This window comes from Lethenteron reissneri, chromosome 44 (genome assembly GCF_015708825.2).
Source record: "Lethenteron reissneri isolate LAM-NWPU_2019-01 chromosome 44, ASM1570882v1, whole genome shotgun sequence".
NCBI classification, from domain to species: Eukaryota; Metazoa; Chordata; class Hyperoartia; order Petromyzontiformes; family Petromyzontidae; genus Lethenteron; species Lethenteron reissneri.
The window spans coordinates 68,753-83,910 of NC_083822.1; positions in this window are offsets into that span (position 1 = coordinate 68,753).

Genomic DNA, 15,158 nt, shown 5'->3' on the forward strand with positions numbered 1-15,158 from the left:
CTGTGGTGCTGCGGCTCGCCTCGGGGGAGCGCTGCGCAGAGCGGTGCGAGAGTGGGTGTCGCGTGTGTTCACTCCGTGTGTGATACAGGTGCGCGAGTATAACGTGAGTTGAGTTGGAGTGCGCGGAGCGGCGTGTGTGTGGGCGTGCGTGCGTAATCGGCGTCCCCCAGGTGCGCGCTCATAACGTGAGCGGCCAGCAGGCGGCGAGCGCTGCGCAGAGCGGCGCAAGAGTGGGTATCGCGTGTGGAGCTGTATGCGTGTGTGCGCGCACGTTCACTACGTGTATAATACGGATGCGCATTGGGAACGTGCCGCACAGGGCTATACTGCGAGCACGGCGTTTGATCGACGATGATGTGCGCACGTATGCTCGCAGCGTGGGAGCGCGGCGCGAGGCTGTAACCGTAGGGGCGTCGCGTTCGAATGCCGGCGAAACCGTAGCGGGTAATAGGGAGGTGGGGTAACGTAAACGAATAGGGGATGCAGGCGGGAGGGACCCCGGGGGCCGACGGGACCCCGGGGGCCGACGGCCCCCACAAATTGGTGTCAGAAGCGGTACGGACCCCCGCGTTACCTCACGCTAAAATAAGACTAATATTTACCGGCCGGGGGGCCCCTTCGTGGAAGGCATTCGCCCGCAATCTCTTAGGGGCCAAGGAAATTAATGGATGGACGGACGCGCAGGCAGTACGTCAACTTAATATGAATCTTGATGGGCGGGCAGCCGATTTTGTAGAAGCGTTACCCGCGAGCGCACAGACACAGCTAGAGGAGCTGATGCGCCGACTCGATCAGCGTTTTGGCACGCGTGACGAGGAGGAAGCAAAATCGGCCTTAGAGGCGCGCCGGCGCCAACCTGGCGAAGATCTACGTGATTACGCCGAGGATGTGCGCGAGTTAACAAAGATCGCACGCCCGGGGTACGCAACTGATGTTATTGAGGAACTGGCCGCCGAGAAAATCCAGCGGTACCTGTCTCGCACGGCGTGGTGGCAGCCAGACATGAGCTGCCCACGTCTTCCCTTTAACACCCTTGTCGAGCGCGCACGTAAGTGTGAAAGAATTCACAGCGAACGCGCGCAGCTCCGGGGGCTGGGACGAGAGCGCGCCATTGCGAGCCTGCTCTCGGAAGACGAGGAGGAGGAACAGGAGCTCGCGAGGACGGTAAGGGGCCGGGAAAGAGAGCCTCCAGTGTCCCGCGAGACAACCCCGGGATGGGTTGCCGGTATACAAACGGGTATAAAGGATGTCTCCGGCCAGGTAACCCAGGTACGCGAGGAAACGAATAAAAATATGACCCAACTGCAATCCTCCGTTGAGACCATCCGATCCGAGATGGGGGAACTAGACTCCACGGTAGGAGGGCTAACTGGAAGGATAGCGCGACTAGAAGCAGAGTATGAGCAGCAGCGCACTGGGGGAGGAGGGAGTGGGCAGAGAGCCCATTACGGAGCCGCCACCCCTCCCCGGGCATGTTATATGTGCGATCGCCGAGGGCATCTAGTGAGGGACTGTCCTCAGGTCGCCCGAGCTAGACAAGAGCTAAGGTCAAACACTAAGGCCCCCCTAGAGAGGGGACCACCGGGGGGCGAAATCGACGTAGCCCCGACACAAACAAGCTGTGAGAATAATGGCGAGCGAGTGATCTCCACACAGGTTCCAGCAACAACGCCCACAGAAACGGTGACTCCTGGCGACTGGCTGCGGGAGCTGGTGGCGGGGATCACGGGGGCCACGTCGCTGGTGGAAGGGGAGATAAACGGAGTGCGTACCCGAATCCTGCTGGACACGGGGGCGGTGGCCTCGCTCGTGAGCGCAGCGCACTGCAGCGCGATCGGGGTCGACGTGCGTCACCTGCAGGTACCGGACCGCGCGCTGCACACGGCGAGCGGAGCCGGAATGGGGCTGCTGGGGAGAGCCACCCTAGAGGTCCGCATAGGCAGCCAGGTGTGCACGCAGGAGTTCTACGTGTCGAGTGCGTTGTGTCACGAGTGTATCGCAGGCACCGACCTCCTAGAACGGTTGGGACTCAACGTGCAACCCCGCCAGCGATGCGCCACCATGGAGAGCAACGGCGAGCGGATACCGTTCCTGGGACGAGAACCAACGCGCCGCCGCTTTGCACCTGTGGCCGCTATCCTGGCGACGGCAGTCACCATCGGCCCGCTCACCGAGATGCTGGTGCCGGTGGCAACATCCCCCACCGACCCCGCGCTCCGACCATCAGGGGAGGTAATGCTAACTCCTCACCCGGAGTTGGCAAAACGGTATGGGATAGTGGGATCCGCCACGTTGGTAAACGCAGATGGGGACCGATTGTTTATGCGGATGTTTAACCCCCACAATACCCCAGCGATACTGCGACGGCGCACCCCGATAGCCACAGTACACCCCCTGCACGCACGCCACTCTAACGACTCGGTGTTCGCACTCTGGGCTGAGGACCCTGGTCGTCCTGAGGGTGAGCAGGACCTGGCCTGGCGAGTCGGCCCGACTCCCCGAGCCGAGGTCGTTCCCCTGCTCGACGCGTTACATGTACCATGGGCGGACTTACCTAAGGGAGGGGCCGATCGGCTGCGCGAGTTACTGCGGGAGTATGCCGACGTGTTCAGCGAACACGACTCGGACGTGGGTCGGACCGACCTGGTTAAGCATCAAATTGACACCGGTGCAGCCCGACCCATCAAACTCCCTGCGTACCGTGTGGGCGCACCCGAACGCGCCCAAATCAAAGAGGCAGTTGGGGACATGCTTCGCGATAACATAATTCAGCCCTCGGCGAGTCCCTGGTCAGCCCCGGTGGTACTAGTAACGAAAAAGGATGGGTCAACCCGGTTCTGCGTCGATTACCGTAAACTAAATGCAGTCACGCTCGGCGATGCCTTCCCCATACCTCGCATCGACGACACCTTCGACAGTCTCGCAGGAGCGCGGTATTTTTCCACCCTCGATCTGGCGTCCGGTTACTGGCAGGTGGAGATGACGGAGGAGGATCGGCCAAAAACAGCATTCACCACCCCGATGGGCCTGTTTGAGTTTCGAGTGTTGCCGTTCGGACTCACTAACGCGCCCGCGACGTTCCAGCGGTTGATGGAGTTGGTGATGCGGGGCTTGCAGTGGGAACAGTGCCTGATTTACTTGGACGATGTGATAGTGTTCAGTAGATCTTTGTCTGAGCATTGGTCCAGGCTTCGAGAGGTGTTCCAGCGACTGCGAGCGGCTCATCTCAAGCTCAAGCCACGTAAGTGTTACATCGCACAACGCGAGGTGGGGTACCTCGGGCATCGCGTCAGCGAGGCAGGCGTGCACACCGATCCGGAGAAGGTACGCGCCGTAGTGGAGTGGCCACGGCCAAGGAATCTGACGGAGATCAGATCATTTTTGGGGCTCGCCACCTATTATCGTCGATTTGTAAAGGGATTCAGCGAGATTGCACGCCCCCTCACCCAACTCACCTCCCCTAAGCACCCCTATCAGTGGACGGGGGCCTGCCAGACGGCCTTCACCACTCTCAAAGATCACCTCACCCACGCCCCCACCCTCGCTTTCCCCGATTTTACCACCGATTTTATTTTGGACACCGACGCCTGCAGCAGCGGGCTGGGCGCGGTGTTGTCACAGGTACAGGATGGGACGGAACGAGTCATCGCGTACGCCAGCCGGACCTTGAGTGGGGCCGAGCTGAACTATTGCGTGACCCGCCAAGAGTTGTACGCCGTGATTTTCGCATGCAAACAGTTCCGGCCGTATTTGTACGGCAGGAGATGTCGCGTACGCACTGACCATTATGCTCTGCAGTTTCTTCTTACATTCAAGGAGCCGCGGGGGCAGATGGCCCGGTGGTTGGCGCAGTTGCAGGAGTACAACCTGCAAATCGAGTATCGGGCTGGCCGGACGCATGCAAACGCGGACGCCTTGTCAAGGCGACCCACGGTGTACGCCGAGACGAGGGCGGAGGAGGCCTGCCCGTGTTTCACGGGGGGACGCTGCCGGCAGGCAACGGACCCCCGAGAGGCCGCGGCCACTGACCCCCCCCCAGCGAGAGAGAGTGCAGTGTGCGCCACGGAAACCCTCACAGGTGGCACTGAGGATCCCGTCGACCGCCCGGCAAGCGCGGGACCCGCGGCTCGGGACCCGATTGGACGGATCCAGGAGGACGTCGGCTGCGCCTTCCCGGGCCTAAACGACGAGCAGCTGAGACAGACCCAGCAGCGAGATCCGGATCTGGCGGCAGTGGAGGCGGCACTGCGGGAGGAAAAGAGCGCCCTACCAGGACCCTGGAGCGGTTTGTATGCCCGGTTGTGTGTGCAGAACGGAGTGGTACGGGAGTTAACCGAGGCCGGCCAGCCGGGGTGCATCTGTGTTCCTGCCCAGGTGCGACCCCAGCTGCTACGGCTGGTGCATGACCACCCACTCGGGGGCCACGATGGGGAACGACGTACTCGAGAGACCCTGCGTCGCCAGTATCTCTGGCCCAAATTGGCACAAGACGTGGCGGCCTGGGTACAGGGCTGCCGCGCCTGTCAGCAGTGCGGGCCGAAACCGGCACGATACCAGGTACCCCTAAGGCCGTTCCGCGTCAGCCGCACGAATCAGCTGGTCGGGATCGACCTACAGGGGCCATTCCCGCGATCCCATCGAGGCAACCGATATATCGTAGTCGCAGTAGAGTATTTCACCCGCTACCCCGTGGCAGTGGCCATCCCTGATAAAACGGCCTTGGTGGTGGCCCGGGCATTTGTGGAACACTACGTACTTAAGCACGGGATCCCAGAACGAGTCCTCACCGACCAGGGTAGCGAGTTCGAGGCCGAGTTGTTCCAGGCACTGTGCCGAGAGTTCGGAATCCAGAAGGACCGAACCACAGCGTACCACCCCCAGGCGAACGGGATGGTGGAGCGCATGAATCAGACCTTATCGGGGAAACTCAAACGTATGGCGGCCGCAAATCAACGGGATTGGGATGAACACCTCCCCTACGCCCTTTTCGCCTACGCCACCACCGTACACACGTCGACGGGACAAACCCCGTTTTTAATGATGTTCGGCCGTGAGTCTCGTTTACCCGCAGATCTGCTATTCGGCGTCCCTTCCCCCCAGCCGGAGGAGGGAAGCCGCCCCGTGGAACACCTGTTGGAGACCCTACGAGAAGCCCGAGGCCGAGCATACCCGCAAGGGGAAGCCGCGCATCGGCGGCAGGAACAGGGCACCCGACCCCGCATGGAACCCCCCTTATTCCTGACAGGTGCTAAGGTGTGGCTACACACCCCTCGCGTCGGGGCCGGGCAGGTGGGGAAACTGACGACCTACTGGCGGGGACCCTGGACCGTGGTGCGACAGATCTCCCCCTGGACGGTACTAATTGATGGCGGGGAGAGGGGTCGAGAGACTGTGGTCAATGTCCGCCGCTTAAAACCGTGGAAAGCGGCCCCGGCGAGAGAGAACCCCGTCACCCGAAGGCCCCGAAATCCCGGAGTACCCGCATCCCCCGTGCCCGGGGGCCTCGCGCAGTATATGGGCCCCACGGAGCCCAGGGCTCCGAGGGGCCCCGGGCGGGGCCGGGGGCGACGAGGACGGCGACCCTTAAACCCCACCGCCTCTGAGTTTGTTCCCCAGCCCGCAGGTGCCAGGGGCCGAGGGGAGCCGTTGGAATGGAGGAGGAGACCACCGCCGGAGCCCCAGGAGACGGAGCCGCCACCCCCGAGGCCAGCCACAAGGGCCGGGCGAATCCCGCGGACCCCGCGGCGATACCTCGTGGGGGCAACCCAGGCGAGGTGCTCAAGTCAACCCGGGACGGGGACTGGCACCCCGGGGGGCTATGTGGTGCCACAGCGACGGGGTCGCTCTGCCGAGCCAGGGAGCCGCCCGGCTTCCCCCACCGCACTGCCCCCCATCACCCGCCCCACATAAGCACACACCCGCACGCATCCCCCCCCCCCCCCATAGAGCTGGAAGGGAAGGTTACCTGATCGACCGGTTTTTATCCGAGAGACCCTTATCGGGATTAATTCTCACGGTTTCCGGCGATCAGGGAATTGGATGACCTCCCCCGTGCTACGTGGTACCGCGGCGCTGCTGCCGGCCTTAATATGGTGTGGTCGCGGCGTGGGGCATTCGGCCACCGCGGTTGAGGCGCATTTCCCCCCACACACACCCCCACGAGTCGACGGGGCAAGCAGGGGAGGCACGAGACAGCATGAATAGCGGGGTCACAGGGGCTGTTGCGCATAGTCATGGAGGGTTGGGATAATTGCGCTTGAGCGCGCAGGCCCCATTGTTAGGAAGGGTAAGGGAGTAATTAGGATGTACGCCGCCAACGTCGCGCACTGATTAGCATATCAACAGCGCCCGGGAACCGCCGTGCGCGGGCTTGGGGTGCACGAGCCCATTGTTCAGCGCAGCATCCCCTTTGAGGTAGGGAGGATAAATAGAGGAGCGGAGAGGGGAAATCGCCCCTTCTCTCCAGGCCAGCGGACCAGCAGGAGTTCCAGCCAGCGACCCGGACGTCCGTGCGACGCATCGAGGTACGCTGTTAGCGCAGAGAGCAGCGAACCTCCGCGGGCACCAAACAGTGAGTGGGGAGGTGAAGTAGGGTATCGTAAGCCGATAAATAGGGAATAGGTACAGGTTTAGTGGAATAGGCCAGCCTCGTCGACTCACTGATTCCACATCAATTCGCAGGTGGCATATAATAAATCATTAATAGCGAAGCGTGGTCTCGCGTGATCTTGTCGTGCAGTGTGAGCGTGTGGGTGCGCTGTGTGCACAGTGGTTCGCCACGTGAGTGAGCGCTGCGCGGAGCTGAGCGCGCGGGTTGCGCGTGGGTACGCAGTGATTCTGTGGTGCTGCGGCTCGCCTCGGGGGAGCGCTGCGCAGAGCGGTGCGAGAGTGGGTGTCGCGTGTGTTCACTCCGTGTGTGATACAGGTGCGCGAGTATAACGTGAGTTGAGTTGGAGTGCGCGGAGCGGCGTGTGTGTGGGCGTGCGTGCGTAATCGGCGTCCCCCAGGTGCGCGCTCATAACGTGAGCGGCCAGCAGGCGGCTAGCGCTGCGCAGAGCGGCGCAAGAGTGGGTATCGCGTGTGGAGCTGTATGCGTGTGTGCGCGCACGTTCACTACGTGTATAATACGGATGCGCATTGGGAACGTGCCGCACAGGGCTATACTGCGAGCACGGCGTTTGATCGACGATGTGCGCACGTATGCTCGCAGCGTGGGAGCGCGGCGCGAGGCTGTAACCGTAGGGGCGTCGCGTTCGAATGCCGGCGAAACCGTAGCGGGTAATAGGGAGGTGGGGTAACGTAAACGAATAGGGGATGCAGGCGGGAGGGACCCCGGGGGCCGACGGGACCCCGGGGGCCGACGGCCCCCACAAGTGCCAGCTTCACGATTACACAGACCATAGCATGGCACCGCAACAGACACCACAGGCAGAGCCACCACACGCAGAGATGTATCACGCATACAGATCACTCGCGTAGATATAAGAATCTCACTCGCATATGTAGTAGGTTCAATGAGACGTAGACGACGTAGTCGGAGGCACACTTATTTATTATAATGTTTCACTCAGCACAGGCCAATGTATACAACACTCGAAGGGGTAACGGCCCCTTCACCTGTCTAACAGGGAGACCCCATTAACTCTAGCCCGGCTAGCCTACTCCCAGGTCCTCCACTCGAGAGCTAGGGGAGGCTAGCTGATCCAGCTCTGGCCAAGCTAGGATCATGGCACCCTTAGTCACCAGACCGGCTCTTACCAGAGCATCGGCTCTGGGCTCTCGGGGCCACGCCACCGGCTTGCCCTGGTCGGTCCTTAGAAGGACAGCGATCCAGGGGAGTCCCAGAGCCTATCTAGCCGGTCTTCACTCTTCACTAGTTAAGCTGAATACTGAACCCCGTGCCCACCGGCTCACCGCCTTATATAGCAACTCCCCCACGAGGGGTGGGGCCGTGGGAGATCACAGCGCCGTTACAGCCCCCCAGGGCTAACCGATGCGGACGTGGATGTAAGCATCCTTCCACGTGCGGGCATAACCACCCCTCGTGTGTTTGTTCGCCCTCCCGTAACACCCCTACACATACACCACACACACAAGTATATATGACATCCACACACACATCCTAGACAAAGTCGCAAACACCTTGCTCAATTAATTATGCTTAAATATTATCCACTGCAACTTTAAGGGTGTTTTTTGTTACTGGCAGCGTGGCATTTGGGACATGTGCTGGACTCAGCTGTCCTTGTGCGACGTTGGTGAGTTGCCCTGGTGCGGACAGAACTATTTCCCCAGCCAGTAGAGTCAGAATAATACTATTTATTTATGGTTGAGGAATCCGATGAGCTATGAAGCTCTTTTTCACAGATGTCCAGTAGGGGCTGGTAAGAACATTACAACAACAAATACTACAAAAACATGATAATAGTGCAAAGTACATGAAAGGTTAAAAAATCACCCAAAAACAAACAAATAAAGCTAAACCACCCCCATCATACAAAGCCCACTGAGGTACTAACTTATTTTTCAGACGGAACCTGGTCACAAATGATAGATCAACAAAGTGACATAATTTGGACATTCATAGCAGCAAAATAATCTAAATTATCGAAATAAATGTTTCTAAATGTGGAGGGAAAAACCAGAGGATCAAACTACGCAGGGCCATGGCACGTGACCAATGACTTTTGTTTATTGCCGAGAATCCAGCTGTTAGTCAAGGCTGAACTAAAGAGAGGGAAAGATACTTGTTGTCGTGCTGTACATTACAAATACTTGTGCAATGTTTTCAACAGTGGCGTCCGCGACATCCTGCCATGCCAGCAATGGCCGTCCACACCACCAACCTCCCGAAACAGAAGGCTCGGTCGAACTTGGCCGAGATGGTACCTCAAGCAGCTTCTTCTTTAGGCTGTTGGATGACGGTTCCGCAAGATGGAGAATACCCGTCTCCCTCAAGGTGGACGACCTTGATGAAGATGCTGCACAGTGGGCCGGTGGCCATCACTTACCACGTGGAGAGCACGGGGATCACCATTACCAGCCTAAGAGTCTGGCGGAAGAATCAATTGGTAAGAGAGAGAGAGTGTGCTGGCTTCACTGTCACATAGAGAATCAGCAGGACACCACAACAGACACACACAGAGACACCACACCCAGAGAGGCATCGTGGATATAGATCACTCAGGCAAATGTCATAATCTCACATGCATAGATGACACAAATCAGAATCAGAATATTTATACTGGAGGAATCCGATGAGCTATTAAGCTATTTTTCACAGATGTCCAGGAGAGGCAGGTTAGAACGTTACAAGAACAAACAATAAAAAATCACACTCACACCCGCGACAAAGTCGCACACATTTATTACAAGCACACACATTGTTCATGCTGTGGATTACAAATAGTTGTCCGATATTTGCGACTGAAAGGCAAGTACAACACCCGTGTTCAATCAATGGTGGTGGTGTGGCAGATGGCAAGTGAAAAAAAATATTTGAGTGGATGTGACCAACAGGGGAAGAAGGAGACTGCAATCTCTTGCCTCTCATACTGATTTTGTTTCCGGTTTTAAACAGAAGTCATCGCAACGTGGACGAATTTACCGAAGCCGCCACATGAGAGGATCCATGTGGAAATTGGCTCGGGGCAAGCGCCACCCCATGAAAATCAAGAGGACCCACAGATCCCTCAAGACTCGGCTGGATGGCTGCTCCATGATGAATAGCTCACCAACACTTAACAGCGCACCCACCAACAGCACCACTCCTACCAACACCAGCACTCCTACCAACAGCACCACTCCTACCAACACCACCATGACAAACCCCACCCCGACCAACATTGCTATCTCGACTAACACCATCACACTTTCAAATACCACCACCTCTACCAATGCTATCCTGACTAACACCACCACCTCTTCCAACCCTACAAACCCTACCAACAACATCTTCTCCACCTTCACCACCACCAGGACCGACACCATTACCCCAGCTGAGCGTGAGTGGTGTCACCTCATGATCATGGCACGCACCAATGCCCGCTGCACTACAATAAGCTCAATTATCCCTACCAGCCCAACCACCAACTCCCCCGCTCCTACCAACTCCACCACCTCGACCAATCCTACGCCTACCAACATTACCTCCTCTACCCTCACTACCACTCCCAGCCACATCACCCCAGCTGAGTATGTGTCCAGCCTCATGATCATGAGGGAAAAGAGATCACTCTTCATGGCCCGGATCAATGCCTGCTCCACCACTCCTACCAACTCCACCACCTTTAGAATCCGCACACCCACCAACACTACCACCCCTCCCAACACCGCTACCCTGACCAAACGCAACTACTCCGACGAACACCACCACTCCTACCAAAACCAACCCTACCAACGCCAACCCTATCAACACCAACCCTACCAACACCATCCCTACCAACACCATTATTCTTACTACTACCCCTACCAACACCAATCCTACCAGCACCAATCCTACCAACACAATGACTCCTACCAATACGACCACCCCAACCGACACCATCACTCTTCCCAACAACAGTCCTATCAACGTTACCTATCCTACAAACGCCAACTCTATAAACACCTTGACCCCTACCAACACCACCACCACCCCAAATAAGAAATAATACAAAATAAATAACATTACAACATCGCTGCACCCTTTGCATGTTAGCGTGCTGCGCTACGAAGCCAGCGACCGGAGTTAAATTTCCGCTCATGGCCAACACCAGTGATCGACTCAGTCTCAAATTAGTGCCTGGTACTCATTTAGCTGAGGCTACCTCGCATGCCAGTCTGTTAAATCTTTACGGGGGATCTTTGTCTTTGACATATCTGTGGGCTAGAGTGTAGCTTGATTTATTGTTCATGTGAGGGTTGCGCTTTGCCTGCAGCCGCCACTACATCTCCGCTCATGTGTGTTTAGCCGTGTCAGTGACGCGCCACGATGTCGCTACTGCTGCTGTCACTGTCACGACCCGGTCGGTGCAGGGTGCTCTGGGACGAAATAAAAAAGTGGCACGAGGATTATCGCTGCTACTTCAGCAGATCAAGAACGGTTCTCATGGAGTCATCAAAATGCACCTGAAATCACAGCTGACCATCTCAATCACATCTGTGAAATGTCAACGGTGGTGTCCGTTGCCCCTGCTGTGAGTGGTGGAGATGTCCTTGAGCAGTGGTGATGTCCCTGAGTGGCGGTGGAGATGTCCCTGAATATTGGTGGAGTCTGTACAACGCGGCTGCTGTATTCGTGATTAAAGAACCTGAGCCGAGCGTGCTTGGTGGAGCTCAGCAGAAGGTGATGAGCCGGAGGTGTGAACTGAAAGTTCGAGCTCAAGGCGTGAGCTCAAGGTGTGAGCTCGAGGTATAAGCTGGTGATGCGGTCTGGAGGTGAGCACGCGGTGTCCCTGTGCTCACAAGCGTGGTGCGGGAGGTGGCCCGAACTAAACTTTTTATTTACCAGGTAAGGCCCACTGGTCCAATAGCTCTTTTTCAGAAGCTCCTGGTCACAAATAATATATCAATGAAGTGGCTCATCATCTGAAAATATATGTCAAATACTAGAAACGTATGTTTCTCAATGTGGAGGGGAAAACCAGAGGAGCCGTAGAAGAATCTACGCGACCACGGAGAAAACACGCAAACTCCAAATATACAGGTGTCGGGGTCGGAATCGAACCCACGTCTCCCTGTATACCAGGCGAGGTAGTTGACATCTCTCAATAACTGCCTCCTCATAGCCGTATCTCCACAAAAACAATGCGAGTGGTTCTACTCATCCCGTCAGCCTTCTGAGAGTAGATCTCAGCAGCATCATTGATTCAACACAAGCAGCATCCTGGTGAGGATTGGACACTTGGTGACTAATCAGCAGTCAGGCTTGCTTGAACCAACACTGATGAATTGCCAGGTCCTCTTGGCAGGGACCCACTCTGATAGACATGGATCAAGTTCAGCAAATAACTCTGTCACGCACTGGCTCGAGCCTGGCCCTGCGGATGTCACTGGAGTGCACGGATACACGGCACCCTCTCCTGGGTGAATCTCTGGCTGCGATGGCAGTGGCGCACGAACACAATCCCGAATTAAACAAAATCAACACATTCGTTAATAACCCGGCGGCCTTTAAAGAAGAACACATACAGGCGACGCTACGGACAATGGCCTTCCTGTCCAAGCCGGCAGCTCGCCACTTCAACAGTTGGGACGACTGCCCCGAGTGTCGGTGCGTGGCCTCTACCCGCGGCCTCTGCTCATGGTGGAGGTGGCAATGAGACCAAAACCTCATGAGCTAAATGACCTAAGGGGCTGTCCATAAATGACGTCACGCGATTTTGGACGACTTTTGACCCCACCCTCCCTCGTCACACGGCGTCACGAAAAGTCAGACCCCCCCCCCCTCAAATATGACGTCACAAAGCTCTGCCCCCCATCCCCCCACAAAAAATAAAACACGCTTCAAATAGCTTTAAAGTATTGTCATTGTAGTGCGTATTTAATGTGCCGCTGCACTATGATGTTGTAGGATAAAACATTTATTAAAAGTATATTTAATTAAGTAGAACGTGTTGACTATATTTATTTAAAGTTACGCATTTTGATGTGACGTCACATTTCTCAACCCCCCCCTCGTCACACATCGTCACAAATGTCTGACTCCCCCCCCCCCCCCCCCTAGGTGCGTGACGTAATTCAAGGACGTCCTCTAAATAACCTAACCAACATGGACGTCCTCTCAATAACCTAACCAACATGGACGTCCTCTAAATAACCTAACCAACATGGACGTCCTCTAAATAACCTAACCAACATGGACGTCCTCTAAATAACCTAACCAACATGGACGTCCTCTAAATCAGTGCTCCCCAACCTTTTTGGCACCAGGGACCGGTGTCATGGAAGACAATTTTTTCACGGACGGGGGGGGGGGGTCATGATTGGGTCTTTCCCCCTTTTCAAAGAAGCTGACTGAGACAAGTGCGCAGTGCGGGAAAGAGGCGCTCACCTCTTGCTGTGCGGCTCGGTTCCTAACAGGCCACGGACCGGTACTGGTCAGCGGCCCGGGGGTTGGGGACCCCTGCTCGTCTCAATGAGCTCACCAACACGGACGCCCGATCAGTAATCTCCACCGCCGCCGTGTGGCCACGTGGTACAACTGCAGTGCCACAGTGCGGGCGAGGCAGCTGCGGCACTCTGCGCTGTCTTCGCCGAGGGGGTCCGAGGGGGGTTGGGGGGGGGGCTCTGGGGTGCATCCCGGGGGGGTCAGGAGGGGTGCGGGCACCTCATCGCGTGCCGCTTTCAGATGCGCTTCTGCGGCCATCGCTCTTCCTTCCGATATTTGGAAGACATTGGAGCTCTGCACTTTTAAATGTCTTTGACAACCCATTTCTTTAGAACTGCTTTTTGTGTTTAGTTTGTTGTTCTTCACCAGCAGCCAGCACCTCCGATTATCGCGGTTGGCTACGTACGGTGCGATAGAAGTTCAACATACATGTTGTATGTTAGTGCTGTATGTTGTGCATTGGTGTTGCAGCCAGCCAGAAACCGGCGCGACCAACAATATCCCCAAGCTCTGTGGTCCTACATTGGGATAATTTGTCGATACCGCGTTGGCAGTGGTGCACAAATAAAACTCAATGAACACATTCGTTAATACCACGGCTGCCTTAAGAGGAAAATATATCATGGGCGATGTTTGAAGCAATGGGCCCCATTGCATGGCATATGTTTGCCCAGTTCCATTCAAGAGCGAGTATGCATGTGAGGGGAGAGAACCAACGCGTGCGAGGGGGAAACATTAAATCCCCTCGAGATGGAAATGTCTCCGCTTGCTGCGCTTCCAGACCCTGGATAGGCCAGGAGATGGCGACCTTAGCGACCACGGGGAGTTTCACAACATTTGTGTGGTGATCCACACGTGCACATACACACAGACTCACACACTCACACAGACTCACTCACTCACACAGACTCACTCACTCACACAGACTCACACACTCACACACTCACACAGACTCACACACTCACACAGACTCACTCACTCACACAGACTCACTCACTCACACAGACTCACTCACTCACACACTCACACAGACTCACACAGACTCACACACTCACACAGACTCACTCACTCACACAGACTCACACACTCACACAGACTCACTCACTCACACACTCACACAGACTCACTCACACAGACTCACACACTCACACAGACTCACTCACTCACACAGACTCACACACTCACACAGACTCACTCACACAGACTCACACTCACACAGACTCACACATTCACACAGACTCACACACTCACACAGACTCACTCACTCACACAGACTCACACACTCACACAGACTCACTCACTCACACAGACTCACACACTCACACAGACTCACTCACAGACTCACACACTCACACAGACTCACACACTCACACAGACTCACTCACTCACACAGACTCACACACTCACACAGACTCACTCACTCACACACTCACACAGACTCACTCACACAGACTCACACACTCACACAGACTCACTCACTCACACAGACTCACACACTCACACAGACTCACTCACACAGACTCACACACTCACACAGACTCACACACTCACACAGACTCACTCACTCACACAGACTCACACACTCACACAGACTCACTCACTCACACAGACTCACACACTCACACAGACTCACTCACAGACTCACACACAGACTCACTCACTCACACAGACTCACACACTCACACAGACTCACTCACTCACACAGACTCACTCACTCACACAGACTCACTCACTCACACAGACTCACACTCACACAGACTCACTCACACAGACTCACACATTCACACAGACTCACACACTCACACAGACTCACTCACTCACACACTCACACAGACTCACTCACTCACACAGACTCACTCACTCACACAGACTCACACAGACTCACTCACACAGACTCACACACTCACAGACTCACACACTCACACAGACTCACACACTCACACAGACTCACTCACTCACACAGACTCACACACTCACACAGACTCACTCACACAGACTCACTCACACAGACTCACACACTCACACAGACTCACTCACACAGACTCACACACTCACACAGACTCACTCA